General features: G+C 37.1%; 2 pseudogenes; both read left to right on the forward strand.

Annotated features, from left to right (window-relative positions):
* The first annotated feature begins 207 nt into the window (after nt 1-207).
* On the forward strand, nt 208-2645 carry LOC100354961 (DNA polymerase iota pseudogene; annotated as a pseudogene).
* Nucleotides 2646-7392: 4747 nt separating this feature from the next.
* Nucleotides 7393-11789, forward strand: LOC100354703 (la-related protein 4 pseudogene; annotated as a pseudogene).
* The last annotated feature ends 2629 nt before the right edge of the window (nt 11790-14418 follow it).

Raw genomic sequence — 14418 nt, forward strand, 5'->3', positions numbered from 1 at the left:
TAATGACATTAAGAATTGTGTGCCAGGTACCAACTGCTGTAGAACCAAGTATTTTATCATCCAGCCCTGACAAGGCCCAGCCTTAGAGGTTGTCTACTTCTTATTCTTGACTGGCCTACTACTGTTTGCGTCTGTCTTTGGGCTTGCCAGCCATGACTGCTATTTTACAGTAAGTTTGTTCATCTTTAATATAGTCATAAGTGGAGCATGGCGACGCTGGGGGTGGAGTCGGAGGAGGAAGGCGGCGGCGACGAGGAAGAGGACGAGGCTTGGGCCATGGAGCTGGCGGACGCGGAGGCGGCAGGCGGCTCGCAGGGTGCTCTGAGGGCGTAAACGAGGAGGGTGTGGCGGGAGGCGCGGGCGGGCGCCCCTGCGGCCTCCGGCGCCTTTCGCTTTCCCGGCCCTGTCCCAGGGAGGGTTTCCCTTATCTGCCTCGTGTTTCTCAGGCAAGGGGCATCCCTTGTGGGGGATGACTTCGTCTTGCAGGTGCAAGGTGGGTTGCGTCAGCCCGCAGCCGGCACGTGGAGGACGCAGCCCCCGAGGGCGGCGAGGCGGAGCCGGTCGCGAGCTGCCGGGCCGTGTCAGTTCATGATCAAGTGGTCCCAACTCGAACTTCTTCATTCAGAATCATAGTCCACGTGGATTTGGATTGCTTTTATGCACAGGTAGAAATGATCTCAAATCCAGAATTAAAGGACAAGCCTTTAGGGGTCCAACAGAAATATTTAGTGGTTACCTGCAACTATGAAGCTAGGAAACTTGGAGTTAAGAAACTTATGACTGTCAAGGATGCAAAGGAAAAGTGTCCACAGCTGGTGTTAGTTAATGGAGAAGACTTGACCCGTTACAGAGAAATGTCATATAAGGTTACAGAATTGCTGGAAGAATTTAGTCCAGTTGTTGAGAGACTTGGATTTGATGAAAATTTTGTGGATCTGACAGAAATAGTTGAGAAGAGATTACAGCAGCTTCCAAGTGATGAACTTTCTGCAGCGACTGTGTCGGGTCATGTGTACAATAATCAACCTGTAAACCTGCATGATGTCCTGCACATCAGGCTACTTGTTGGGTCTCAAATTGCAGCAGAGATGCGGGAAGCCATGTACAATCAGTTGGGACTCACCGGCTGTGCTGGAGTGGCTTCTAATAAACTACTGGCAAAATTAGTCTCTGGCGTCTTTAAGCCAAATCAACAAACTGTCTTATTACCTGAGAGTTGTCAAGATCTCATGCATAGTTTGAACCACATAAAGGAAATGCCTGGTGTTGGCTATAAAACTACTAAACGTCTTGAAGCACTGGGCATCACTAGTGTGCATGATCTCCAAACCTTTTCATCTAAAATATTAGAAAAGGAATTAGGAATTTCAGTTGCTCAGCGTATCCAGAAGCTCAGTTTTGGAGAAGATAACTCTCCTGTGATACCCTCAGGGCCACCTCAGTCCTTTAGTGAAGAAGATTCATTTAAAAAATGTTCATCTGAAGTTGAAGTCAGAAAAAAGATTGAAGAACTGCTTACTAGTCTTTTGAACAGAGTATGCCAAGATGGAAGGAAGCCCCATACAATAAGATTAATAATCCGTCGGTTTTCATCTGGGAAGCTCTGTGGTCGTGAGAGTCGACAGTGCCCTATCCCATCTCATGTAATTCAGAAGTTAGGGACAGGAAGTAATGATGTGATGACTCCTATGGTTGATATACTTATGAAACTTTTTCGAAATATGGTGAATGTGAAGATGCCATTTCACCTTACCCTTCTAAGTGTGTGCTTCTGCAACCTTAAAGAACTAAGTAGCGCGAAGAAAGGGCCTATGGATCGTTACTTAACACCATCATTAGCAACCACACGCCCTGGCAAGCGCAGTTTTAAAATAAAAGACACTCATATGGAAGATTTTTCTAAAGACAAAAAAACAAATTGGAGTTTTGTACCAAGTGGAAGAATTGAAAGTACAAGGACTGGGGAGTCTCCAGTAGATACGACAGATTTTTCTAAAGAAAAAGATATTAATGAATTTCCACTCCATTCACTTCCTGAGGGTATTGACCAAGAAGTCTTTAAGCAGCTTCCAAGAGATATTCAAGAAGAAATCCTTTCTGGGAAATCTACAGAGAATTTTCAAGGAAAAGAAAGTCTGAGTTGTCCATTGCATGCCTCTAGAGGAGTGTTGTCTTTCTTCTCTACAAAACAAATGCGAGATACTCCCTTAAATACTAGAGATCATTTATCCAGTAGCAAAGAGGTATCCTCTTTGTGTGAACCTGGAACATCAGGCTTAAATAGCAGTAGTTCTTCTTTTCTGTCTAGCCACAAGGATTATTATGTAGATAGTAGACTGAAAGATGAAAGAACAGGTCAAGAATCTAAAGAATCTCAGGGGTTCCACTTTTCAAATACAAACCCTGCTGTATCAGTTTTTCATTCATTTCCAAATTTGCAAAGTGATCAACTATTCACTAAAAGCCACACTGCACATAGCCATAAGCAAACAATAGCAACAGGTTCTCATGATGAAAGACTTACAGAAAATAGAGAGCAAGATTCTGCTGACGAGAAAATTACTTTTCCTTCTGACATTGACCCTCAAATTTTCTATGAACTGCCAAAAATAAAAAAAAAAAGAAAAAAATATAGTCATAAGTGATATATATATAAAGAGTTTAATAATTGAAATGTTTATGTCTAGTCAAGCATTGGCAAGCCCTCTGTGGTAGAATGGAAGAAACATTGTTGTGTATATGTGTTCTCTCCTTTGTTCTGTTCACTAATCATGACAATAATTCTAGACGTGCCCCATGGTCTTTTTTAATGTGATGCTGCCATGGCCCCGCTTCTATTCAAGGACAACTATCAGTGGCCATACTCATTCTGAGCACTGCTCATTGGATTAACATTGGACAACTGACCCAAGGACATATGTAGGCCCAGGACCCAGGATGTGGTTTGGCATTCAGAGAGGAGGTGGGCAAACTGATTCTTTTTCTCAGCAAATTAGATTTCACAATATAAGAGAAATGAGTCAACAATGGCTGCTGAAAGTGAACAGAGATTACCAGACTTCTAACAAGCCCAATGTATGTGCAAGCATGAATTGCAAGTTAGCAAAGGCTACGAGATCTTAAGACACACAGAGAGCAGAGTCAGAATCAATCCGTTCATTTCAGGTAAAGAGAAACAAACATCAGGAAATAACTTATTAATATTATTTCTGAAACACTCGAGGAAAAGATTCCAGGAACTCTGATGCTAACGTTCTTGGTCCTCCCTGGTCCCAGAACATTTTGAATGCTGTATCTCTGAGGTCCAGATATATGATGGGTTTTCCAATTATATCACATGTTCCATTAACAATTCTGCCTCTTGAGCTTGATCAAGTGAGGGTCTGTCCATTACAGCATAAGGAAGTGGACACAAACACAACCTGGCCACTAAGCAGATGTGTAAATTTCCTCAGCCTTTGATTTTTCATCTCTAAAACAAAGAGGCAGATTAGATCTTTGGGGACTGGTCCTCAAAACTCATCAGGCTCTGTTTTGTAAACTAATTGATGGGCATGTGGATGGTTGTTCTCAATGGAATGTTTTGAGAATTTGTTATTATTCATTAGACTCATGTGTTCAGTTAAAATGTATATTGGCAAAATAAACTAATTTTTCCGCATTAAGGGAAATTTGAGGTAACCAAATTTAAAATGTAGTGTATTTGTCATCACATGTGCCAATCAATACTATTAAAGTTTGGTATTAGTCATTGCTGTCATTGAAATTATAAATAGAATAATAAAATTAAGTAAAGATAAATAGAGTCTATGTTACTCACAGTCATGAAATTTCTCCTAAGGTTTCAAGCAAATGTGAGGTACTCTCTGTACTTACCAGATAATAGATTTATATCTCCTAAAGAATTGTTACCAAACATTGGCTTCTATTTCATATGACTGTGTCCTATTCCTGTCAGATGGATAAATTTGACATGCTTAGGAATTAAAAGTATAAAATACAAGACAATGTGTCAAGGGTAAGACCTCAAAGAAAAGCATTTCTAAAGTGGTGTTGAATACAAGTACCAGAGAGGAAAAGAATTATTCGAATGTGATGTGGGAGAAGAAGACATTATGGTGGCAGGAAAACAAATTCCAGATGTGATGAAAAAGTTGTGAAATAAGTGGGACACTCTCTTTGACTGCAAAGAAGTGCCATAAATAAACCAACTGAATGTTCACTGCATTCCTACTCACTTTGCTGAATGTCTTCGAGAGAGGTCACTATACCCGCACTCTAAGAGAGGGTCGGTTCAATAGTGTACTGTGTAATTACTAGCATTTACTATTTATCAACTCTTGAAACGGAGTCTCAATGTGCTATAAGTCCCTGGTCTAAATGGTTCCTGGTTTAAACAGTGGGACACTCTCTTTGGACTCTGTCTCTGCCCTTTCTCCCTTTTTCTGACTGCTATGATGCTGGAGGCTGCTTTTTGAAGACCACATCCAGAACTGGCGGAGTGGAAAGCCAGTTTCCGATTAAGATCTCCCACCATGCTGCTTGCTTCTGCACTTTTTCATGCATGTGAGGAATAAATTTCCACCTTGCTTCAGTCATTATGTTTCTAGTTTGCTTTATTTGCTAAATGTAATGCTAATGCCTTGATATTCTTTTACTCCTCTGACTTCAGGTATAATTTAAATGAAATAAAGTCCACAAATTTAAAATGTGTAGTACAATTTCGAAAAACATGCATCACAGGCAAGATATTGAACATTTCCACCACCCTGGAAGCTTTCCTGTGCCCTTTCTCAAGGAATTATGCTCCCTACTCTCATCCCCTGGTCATCAGTCATCTGCTTTCAGTCAAGATAAGTCGTGTCTTTCCTAGAGTTTTATATAAAAGGAATAACACAATATGTTCTCCTTTGTATGGTTTCTTTCACTTAGCATAATGCTTTTGAGATAAAATCACTGTACATGTTGGTGGTTCATCCTTCTTAATTGCTGAGTTGTATTCTACATTAGCATTCTTCAGATAAACAGAATCAATAGTCTATCATTTATCTATTATCTATCTATCTATTATCATATTGATTATCTATCTACTTATTAATCTGTCTCCTCTCCTCTGACAAAGGTAAGGAACTTTTTTCTGCCAAGGGCTATTTGGAAATTGATAACGTAATTTGTGGGCCACACAAATATATCAACTTAAAAATTAGACTGCTATATATTTAATATTTGAGTACTGCATGCAGTTGCCTTGTCAGGACCAGACCAAGAGATTTTCTGTACTTCAAATGGCCCATGGGACCAATGTTCCCTACCCCTGATAGAAAGAAATTTATCTTGAGGAATTCACTCATGTGATTCAGAAGTTGGTCCAAAAATCTGCCTGCTAGCCTGGCAAGCTGAAGCCCTAGGGAAGACTTGATGCTGAATGCAATATCCTGGCAGAATTATTATTATTTTTTTGGTAGGGGGTTCAATCTTTTTCTATTAAGGCTTTTATCGGATTGATTTTCAAAAGATTGACATTCACATTATGGAAAGTAATCTGTTTTCAAACTCTCTAATTTAAATATTAACCTCATCTAAAAATTCCTTTACAGAAATGTGTAGCATAATACTTTCCCAAATATTTAATTAGGTTGATATGTCAAGTTAGTTATCACACATTCCATTTTATTGATTTTGTAATTAATTAATTAATTAATTAAAGTGATGGAAATTTTTGCATTGTTTTCAGTTTTTGGCTGCATTGGTGTACAAGCCTCTGTATGGACATTCACTTTCACTTCTATTGGATAAATACTGAGGAGTGTGACTGTTGGGTCATAAAGTGTATGTTAAAGCTGATAAGAAATTGCCGTAATATTTCAAAGTGATCTTAGCATTTGGCATAATGAATAAAATATAGGAAAGTTCAGTTGCTTCATATCTTTGACAACACTTGATATTGTCAATTTTTTAAAAAACAATTCTAGCCATTGTTGAGTGTGCAGTAGCACCACACTGTGGTTTTAATTTGCAGTCTTCTGATGACTGATATCAAGCCCACTTTCATACAGTTACTTCCCCACTTTCTGTTTGAGTTACTCTCTCATGATTGAGTTTTTATTTTTACCGGTCATTTGTCAGCCCAATGTACGGTGAATATTTTCTACAACCTTGGGTTTTTCATTTAATTTGCTTGATGGTATGACTAGAAGTTTATATTTTCTTGCTAGAAGACCAAGAAGTTTTTAACTCTGATGAAGTCTAACTTATTAATGTTTTCTCTAATGGTTTGCAAGTTTTCTGTCCTGAGACATTTTTGCTTAACTTAAAGTTACAGAGATACTCTCCTTAGTTTTAATTTAGCAATTTTTAAAATTTTAGGTTTGGGGTGCATGCCTAAGAGTGGAATTATTGGTGATATGAGAAATTTAATGAATTATAAGTAATCTTCTCCTATCTCTCTTTACCCAACACTCCAACTTTAAATGTAATCTTGATTAATTTTTCCTGGACACTTTATCTTAATGGAAGTTAAAACTGCTTTGTGTTTCAAAGGCAATGATTAAATCATATATAGGCCATCTGAGGAAAAGATGAGTTAAAGGGAGAGCAATTGAGAGAATGGAGGGCTTGACTTCTGTTGAGTTCCTATGAGATATTTGAAAAATGTTCTCAAAATAGAGGGAATGGTTGTACATATTTGTGGAGAGGATGCTGAGGAGCAGTGAGGAAAAACTCTCTGTCTATGATGAGCTCTCAAGGTTATCTCCGTGACCTGTTAGGAGATGCAGTGAGGGCCCAGCAAGTATCAAGGCCATTGAATAGAAAACAAGGTTGCAAGAAATTGGTGAACATCAAGGATCAGGATCATAGCCTGGTCTTTTGGAGCCCCATAAATTCTTACGACCCATGTATATTTTGAAGGTGACAATCTCAGTAATGACCAGAGCTGGATCAATTCTACCAAACCTTTATAAGTGTAGCCATAATAATTCAGAAAAAAAATATGTGACTAAGCTGGTAAAAAAGGTCTATTTTTAAAATCTATTTTAAGTTTATGAAGAATGCCAGGTTAGAGGCCAGTCTTTTGAGATACATAAATCATTATGCTTTTAAGCCTCTTAAGTAACACTGTTATTCCTTAAATAAAATAAATAACTGAGAACTAACGATGAAATTTCCCTGAATCATAAATAAAAAATGATTACCAATATAAAGTCCATCTGACATATCACAATGCTCAAATGTTCAAGTTGTCAGCTATAGTCATTACTCTTTCCCCCCTGTCATTGGAAAGCCACTTTTAAAATGGAATGTAGGGGGGAGGAGCCGGGTCCACTGCCGGGTGCAGGGGCGAGAGACGAGTGTCCTTATCCTAGGGATTGAGGCTCGGGGCCTGTGAGCCGGTTGGAGTCTCGGCGGCGGGAACGATCGAGCCGAGCGGAGGGAGACATGTTGCTCTTCGTGGAGCATTTATAGGGTTAAGTGGCATGGGATTTCTGTTTCTGATAGTAAATCGCAGGTAACATCTAAAGGAGCTGGTTTAAATCCCAATGCCAAAGTATGGCAAGAAATTCCTCCTGGAAATCCTGATGCCACTCCTGTAACTCATGGAACTGAAAGTTCTTGGCCTGATACAGCAGCCACATCAGGGTCCCCTCCTGAAGGAAACACAGAGCTTTCAGAAGATATGTGTAAGGAATATGAAGTAATGTATTCTTCATCTTGTGAAACCACAAGAAATTCTACAGGCATTGTAGAGTCCACTGATGGAATAATTTTTGGACCAGAAGATCTGAGTTACCAAATATATGATGTTTCTGAGGAAGGCAATTCAGCAGTTTCCACAGAAGAGCTAAAAGAATGTCTGAGGAAACAATTAGAATTCTGTTTCTCACGAGAAAATTTGTCCAAGGATCTTTACTTGATATCTCAGATGGATAGTGATCAATTTGTCCCAATTTGGACTGTTGCCAACATGGAAGAAATAAAAAAGCTGACCACAGACCCAGATTTAATTCTTGAAGTATTGAGAGCTTCTCCCATGGTTCAAGTTGATGAGAAGGGCGAGAAAGTGAGACCAAGTCATGAGCGCTGTATTGTGATCCTCAGAGAGATTCCTGAAACAACACCAGTAGAGGAAGTGAAAGCTCTGTTCAAAAATGAAACTGTCCCAAAGTGATAAGCTGTGAATTTGCACACAATAGCAACTGGTATATCACCTTCCAGTCAGACACAGATGCACAGCAGGCTTTTAAATACTTAAGAGAAGAAGTTAAAACTTTTCAGGGCAAGCCAATCATGGCAAGGATAAAAGCCATCAATACTTTTTTTGCAAAGAATGGTTATCGATTAATGGATGCTAGTATGTATAATCAGCCCATTCAAACTCAAGCACAATATGCCTCACCAGTCTTTATGCAGCCTGTATATAATCCTCACAAGCAGTACTCAGTCTACAGTATTGTGCCTCAGTCTTGGTCTCCAAATCCTGCACCTTACTTTGAAACGCCACTGGCTCCCTTTCCAATGGTAGTTTTATGAATGGCTTTAATTCACCAGGATCTTTTAAAACAAATGCTGCTGCTATGAATATGGGTCGACCATTCCAAAAAAATCGTGTGAAGCCTCATTTTAGGTCATCTAGTGGTTCAGAACACTCAACAGATGGCTCTGTGTCATTGGGGGATGGACCATTGAACAGGTCTAGTTCAAGGAACTTTCCAACTGAACGGCCTACCCCTGTAGTAACAGGGCACCAGGAGCAAACTTTCCTTCCAAAGGAGGCTCCCACTTCGCAGGTGGAACAGAATGGGGACTTTGGTAGAGGCAGGAGAACGCTTTTCAGAGGTCGGAGACGACGAGAAGACGACAGGATCCCAAGACCCCATTCCTCCAGCACTGAAGCAAAGCCTCCCACACCTAAATTTGACTTACTAGCCTCAAATTTCCCTCCTTTACCTGGAAGTTCATCAAGAATGTCAGGTGAACTTGTTTTGGAGAATAGGATGTCTGATGTCGTTAAAGGTGTCTACAAAGAAAAGGGTAATGAAGACTTGAGAGTGAGTTGCCCAGTGCCTGCAGAGGATGAGCAGACAGGCTGCACTTCTGCCCAGCAGCTTAGTATGAATCCTAGTCCTCCAAGTACAGCTGAGCCTCCTGTGTTAAGCACAACTCAGCAAGAAAAGGATCTAATAGAAGACTCCACTGTTCAGAAGGATGTTGTCAACCAGACGAATATACCAGGTTCTTCCCCAAGTACTGCAAAGCCATCCAGGGCAAATACTTCTTCACCTTGTAGCAGTAACGTAAATTCAGCTGTCACTGTGGCTCTACAGGAACCCCGAAAATTAAGTTATGCTGAAGTGTGCCAGAAGCCCCCTAAAGAGCCATCTCCAGTTCTTGTGCAGCCACTACAGGAACTTCGCTCCAATGTGGTGTCTCCCACCAAAAATGAAGAGAATGGAGCTCCTGAGAAGTCTGTTGAGAAAGCACATGAAAAACCAGAAGCGAGGGCTAGTAAGGATTATTCTGGCTTCCGACGCAATGCCATTCCCAGGGGAACAGCTGGAAAAATCAGGGAACAGAGACGCCAGTTTAGCCATAGGGCTATACCTCAGGGAGTGACTCGACGTAATGGTAAAGAGCAATATGTGCCACCCAGATCACCAAAGTAAAAAAAAAAAAAAAAAAAAAAACAAGACAAAAAAACAAGAAACTATTTGGAAACTTCTCTCTCTTCCCATTAAACTTGAGCCAGATATTTTGAACTGTTTTGGAGGGGAGGGAGGAGACAAGAAGGAAACAAGAGAAAGAATGTCCTTAAATCATTGTGGATTTTGGAGTTGTGAGCAGTAGAATCCCAAAATTCATCTCTAAAATGATTTTTAAAATGCTGGAGGATTCCAATCAGTATAAATATAAATATATATATAGAGATAGATATATATACGCATATAAAATATAATTTTTCTATTTTTGTTTTTGATTTTAAATTGCAGAGATTTTCTGCCTGGAATCAATTTTGAGGGTTCAGATTTAGCTTGGAAAAAAAAACATTGTACATCCTTCGGTATAGGAGTTGAGGGAGTGAGATAAAATATTTTTTGAAGACGTGTTTCTGTAAAATTAGAAATTACTTTTTTTAATCTATTTAAAGTTTGGCTTGAAGAATGCCATCTCTGACTCTATGGCCTTGTGTTGCAAAGCAGATCAGTGGCTGGGGTGCCTGTTGTGGGTGTGAGTGTGTGCAAGATTGATTTAAGCCAAATCTGTTGTCATGTTCATAAATTATTTGAAAACTGAATGTAATACTTGAGTAGATTTTTTAGTTTGAAAATTTAGTTTGTCTTTTTGACCTTACTAGTATTTCTTTCAACAAGTTGTTAAGCTCTGATTGTACTTGGAGATGTGACTACCAATCAGTTTGATACTCAAGGGAAGAGTGGGGATTATTTTAAAATTGAAAATTTCATCTTTGATCTGAGTGGACGTGTCAGGTGGACTGAAGACATTTGAACTGTTCTGTGGTTTTTCTTTTCCTCTTAAAATGAGAAAAAAATTGTTATTCTGTATTATTTGCCTACCCCCAAAAAGAAAATAACCAACCACTTACTGAATTGTATGTTTCTATCTACTTTGACCAGTCTAGTCAAATAATATAACTGTTATACATTTCAGAATTCCATGTTGAAGTATTTTACTCTTCTGTTCACATATTTAGAATTTTAGGTTCTAGAGTGATAAGGGCAGATTGACCCTACAGTAATTTATTTGTGTTAGTGTTAAAGATGAAAGAAGCATTATAACTGACTTTTCAAAGTGTTAAATAGTGTAGTAGAAGAGAATTTTTTTAAAAGGCTTAATTTGAGGAGAACTTTTTTCTGTTTACACTCTATTTGCCACCTTCTTTCCCTCCCCCTAAAAACACACACACACACACACACACACACAATTTGGAATTCACTCAGGCAGAACATGCAAGTCATGAAATTTTTGAGTTAAGATAAGAAAGGTGGTTGAGCAAAATTAATGCATAATTCTCAGACAATAAAGTTGTAGCTCTCAGATAGGCAAGTTTACATGCTGGTATATAGAAAATAGCTAAAATATTAAAAACCATGTTGCATTAATCTGTTTTAAGTCACACCATGTTCAGAGTTCTATGTAAGATGGAATTTTGTTTTTCATTTTAGGGGATAGTTTGGAATAGTAGTAACTATCTCTTAGTGAGTTACATATGTACAAATGGAAACTGTAAATTGTGAACACTGGAAAGCACCATTGTGACATAGCATAACCATCTTAGTAATATATTAATGAATGTAAATGGAGGTTAAAATTACGTTACTGTGAAACTCCTCTTCCAGCTCTGTGCTTTGGAGATCTGTATTAATGGGTAACTAACTGTTAAGAGCTTTGAAAACACTGCACATTTCTTTACAGGCTAGAATTTTTATTTCTTTGTAACTTATTCAGCTTGGCAATTGCTTTTGATTTGGTGGGTTGATAACATGGTATAATATATTTACAAAGTTTGAAACTATTCATTTCTATACACTATTTGTTTTTAATCATCTACTAAATGAAACAAACAATACTACCTGTTCTGAAATTTGGGGGAAGTTTAGGTCCTTTAAAAAAAAGCTATTATTAATCATTGACTACACCTATGAAAAAAGTGCTTATTTTGGTTTACTTAGATAATGCTGCGATTGGTGGAAATGATAAACATTAGAAGTGTTAACACCCTGTGAATGCATTGGATTTAAGAGAATAAACTTTTTTTAAACTTCAAAAAAAAATGGAATGTATGGTGATTTTGTATCTTTCAGCTTTGCTCAATTCATTTATCAAATCTGATAGTCTTTTGAAAATCTTTAGGGTTATATATATATTATACATAATATATATATAATCTATACATATATATACTATATAATCTGTATAAATATATCTGATAAATGAATTTATCAAATCTGATAGTCTTTTGAAAATCTTTAGGGTTATATATATATTATATAATATATATAATCTATACATATATATAGATTCTATATAATCTGTATAAATATATCTGATAAATGAATTGAGCAAAGCTGAAAGATACAAAATCACCATACATGCCATTTTCCATGCATATCACCTGTAAACAGGGATGATTTGACTTCCTCCCTTGCTATTTGTATACCTTTTATTTCTTTCTCCTGTCTAATTGCTGTGGCTAAAACTTACTGTGACGTATTGGTTGATAGAATTGGGGAGGGTGTATGTCCTTATTTGGTGCCAGATTTTAGAGTAAATGCATTCTGCTTTACCCCACTCAGTATGATGTTTTGAGTAGGTTTGTCCTATATGGTCATTCTTATGTTGTTTATGAAATTTTTACCTTTAATCTGCTTTGGGTTTTGATCATGAATTGATGTTAGATTTTATAGAATGCTTTTTCTGCATCTTTTGAGATGATCATATGACTTTCATTTTTCATCCTGATGGTGTGATATATTACATTTAGTGATTTGTGTATGTTGAATTAATCCTAGAATAAACCCTCCTGGGGTTTATTGTAATGTTGCATTTGATTTGGTAGCATATTGTTAAAAATTTTTCATCTGTGTTCATCAGGGATATTTATCTCTGGTTTTCTTTTCATGGTGTACCCTTGTCTAGTTTTGGAATGAAGGTAATCAACTTAGAATGAGTTCCTTCCATTCTTTTTTGTTTTGTTTTTTTGAATCATTTGAGAATAATTGATGTTAGTTCCTTCTTAAAATTTGGTAGAATACTGCAGCAAAGCCATCTGGTCCAGGGTTTTATTTTGTTGGAAGACTTTTTATTACAGATTCAGTATCATTGAATCATTGTTTTAATAAGTTTGTGGAAAAATCTGATTGAAAGATAAATTTAATCTTACTCAATGTATAAGTTTTTTTCATTATATGCATTTTCCATGAAGTTTTGTAGACTCCTTTTATTTGCCAAAATTAGCTTTTCATTATAGTTTTTCCACCAGGTTTTACTCTGAGAATCATTAATTAATGCAAATTCTATCCTTCAACACCATCTCTGTGCCAAGCACTGGGGTTAGAGTGCCAGGGAAAGAGCAGTTCTGAGCGGAGTCCTCCTTTGTTGTCACTGAAATTTTAACTGTCATCTAACATTTCCTTTTGCTTCTTACTTCTCTGTTTGTATGCTGTCAGCACTACCACCTTTTTAATGGTATCCTGCCAGTCACTTCCTAGTGTTCTAGTAAAACAAGATGTTCTAGTAAAACAAGTTATATATGACATAAAGCAAGGAAAGAAAAATGTCAAAGAGGCAATGAAAATTTAGCATTGTGTTCAACAGATTTCCTAGGAACAGCTAAATGTGAAGATTGACTATAGGTTTAAGGTTTAAGGAAAAGTTAATTCACAGTGTTAAGGGCTATTTGTGCATATGGATTTTTATGCTATGATTAACCAAAATTTATCAATAAGATCTCAAAAACAAAGTCTTAACCTTGTAAAATTTACTTTAAATGCACTCAAAATGACTTGATGAAAGGTTTAACAATTTGAAAGTACAAGCATCATTTAGAAATTAACCCCAAACTCACTTACACCAAATTACATGAATTTATCTTTTTTCTTCCAAATATGGAATAGAAAAATCTTTTTACTTAATCAGATTTTTGTCACACATAAAAGATAGGAGAAATCAACTTAATAAGTGAAAGTGAATGTTATTTTTAAACTTGATATATAAAGAAAATAAATTGATGCAAGACAAAACAAAAATCCCAAAGCCCAAAATAAAATGAAGTGAAACACCATTAAAGTATTTCTTCCTTTAACTCTAAATGTTTCTGTGGGATAAATCAGCTTGAAGGAATTCAAGTTCTGTTTTGATTCTTTTACCACTTACTTTGCATGCCCCAGGGGTGCATACTTTGTGGAAAATGGCACCAAAATCCTGAAAACAGAGCCCTTGGTGAACACACCCCTATATACAGACTGTTGGAAACATCACATTCTAGACTGAAACCTTTAAATGCTCTAAATGGGTCTATTTATAATGGACAATTAATTCTGAAACTTACTTACTTTTGTGATGAGAAAAATTAAATTTTATCTCACGTGTTATACTAAAAATGATGATATGAATTAGTACTGCTTCAAAGAAAATGCTTAAAATTCTTATTTTTGAAGTGCTTTATTTTAGCAATTCCAATATTCTGTTATTTTTATGTTCCTTTTTCATTAGTAGGGGATTTTTTACAGTAACAACATTGTAAAAAAGAAGTCTCATTTTCTATAGCGTTGGTTGTTTGCATTATCTGAATGTGCAAACATTCTTTATTATTTTATGTCTTACACATATTTTCCTTCATGGTTGCTTCCTTAAGTGAAAAAGGAATGTACTGAAATGATCCAAGTCAATCCAAGAGGTTTT

This window comes from Oryctolagus cuniculus, chromosome 4 (genome assembly GCF_964237555.1).
Source record: "Oryctolagus cuniculus chromosome 4, mOryCun1.1, whole genome shotgun sequence".
Classification (NCBI taxonomy): Eukaryota; Metazoa; Chordata; class Mammalia; order Lagomorpha; family Leporidae; genus Oryctolagus; species Oryctolagus cuniculus.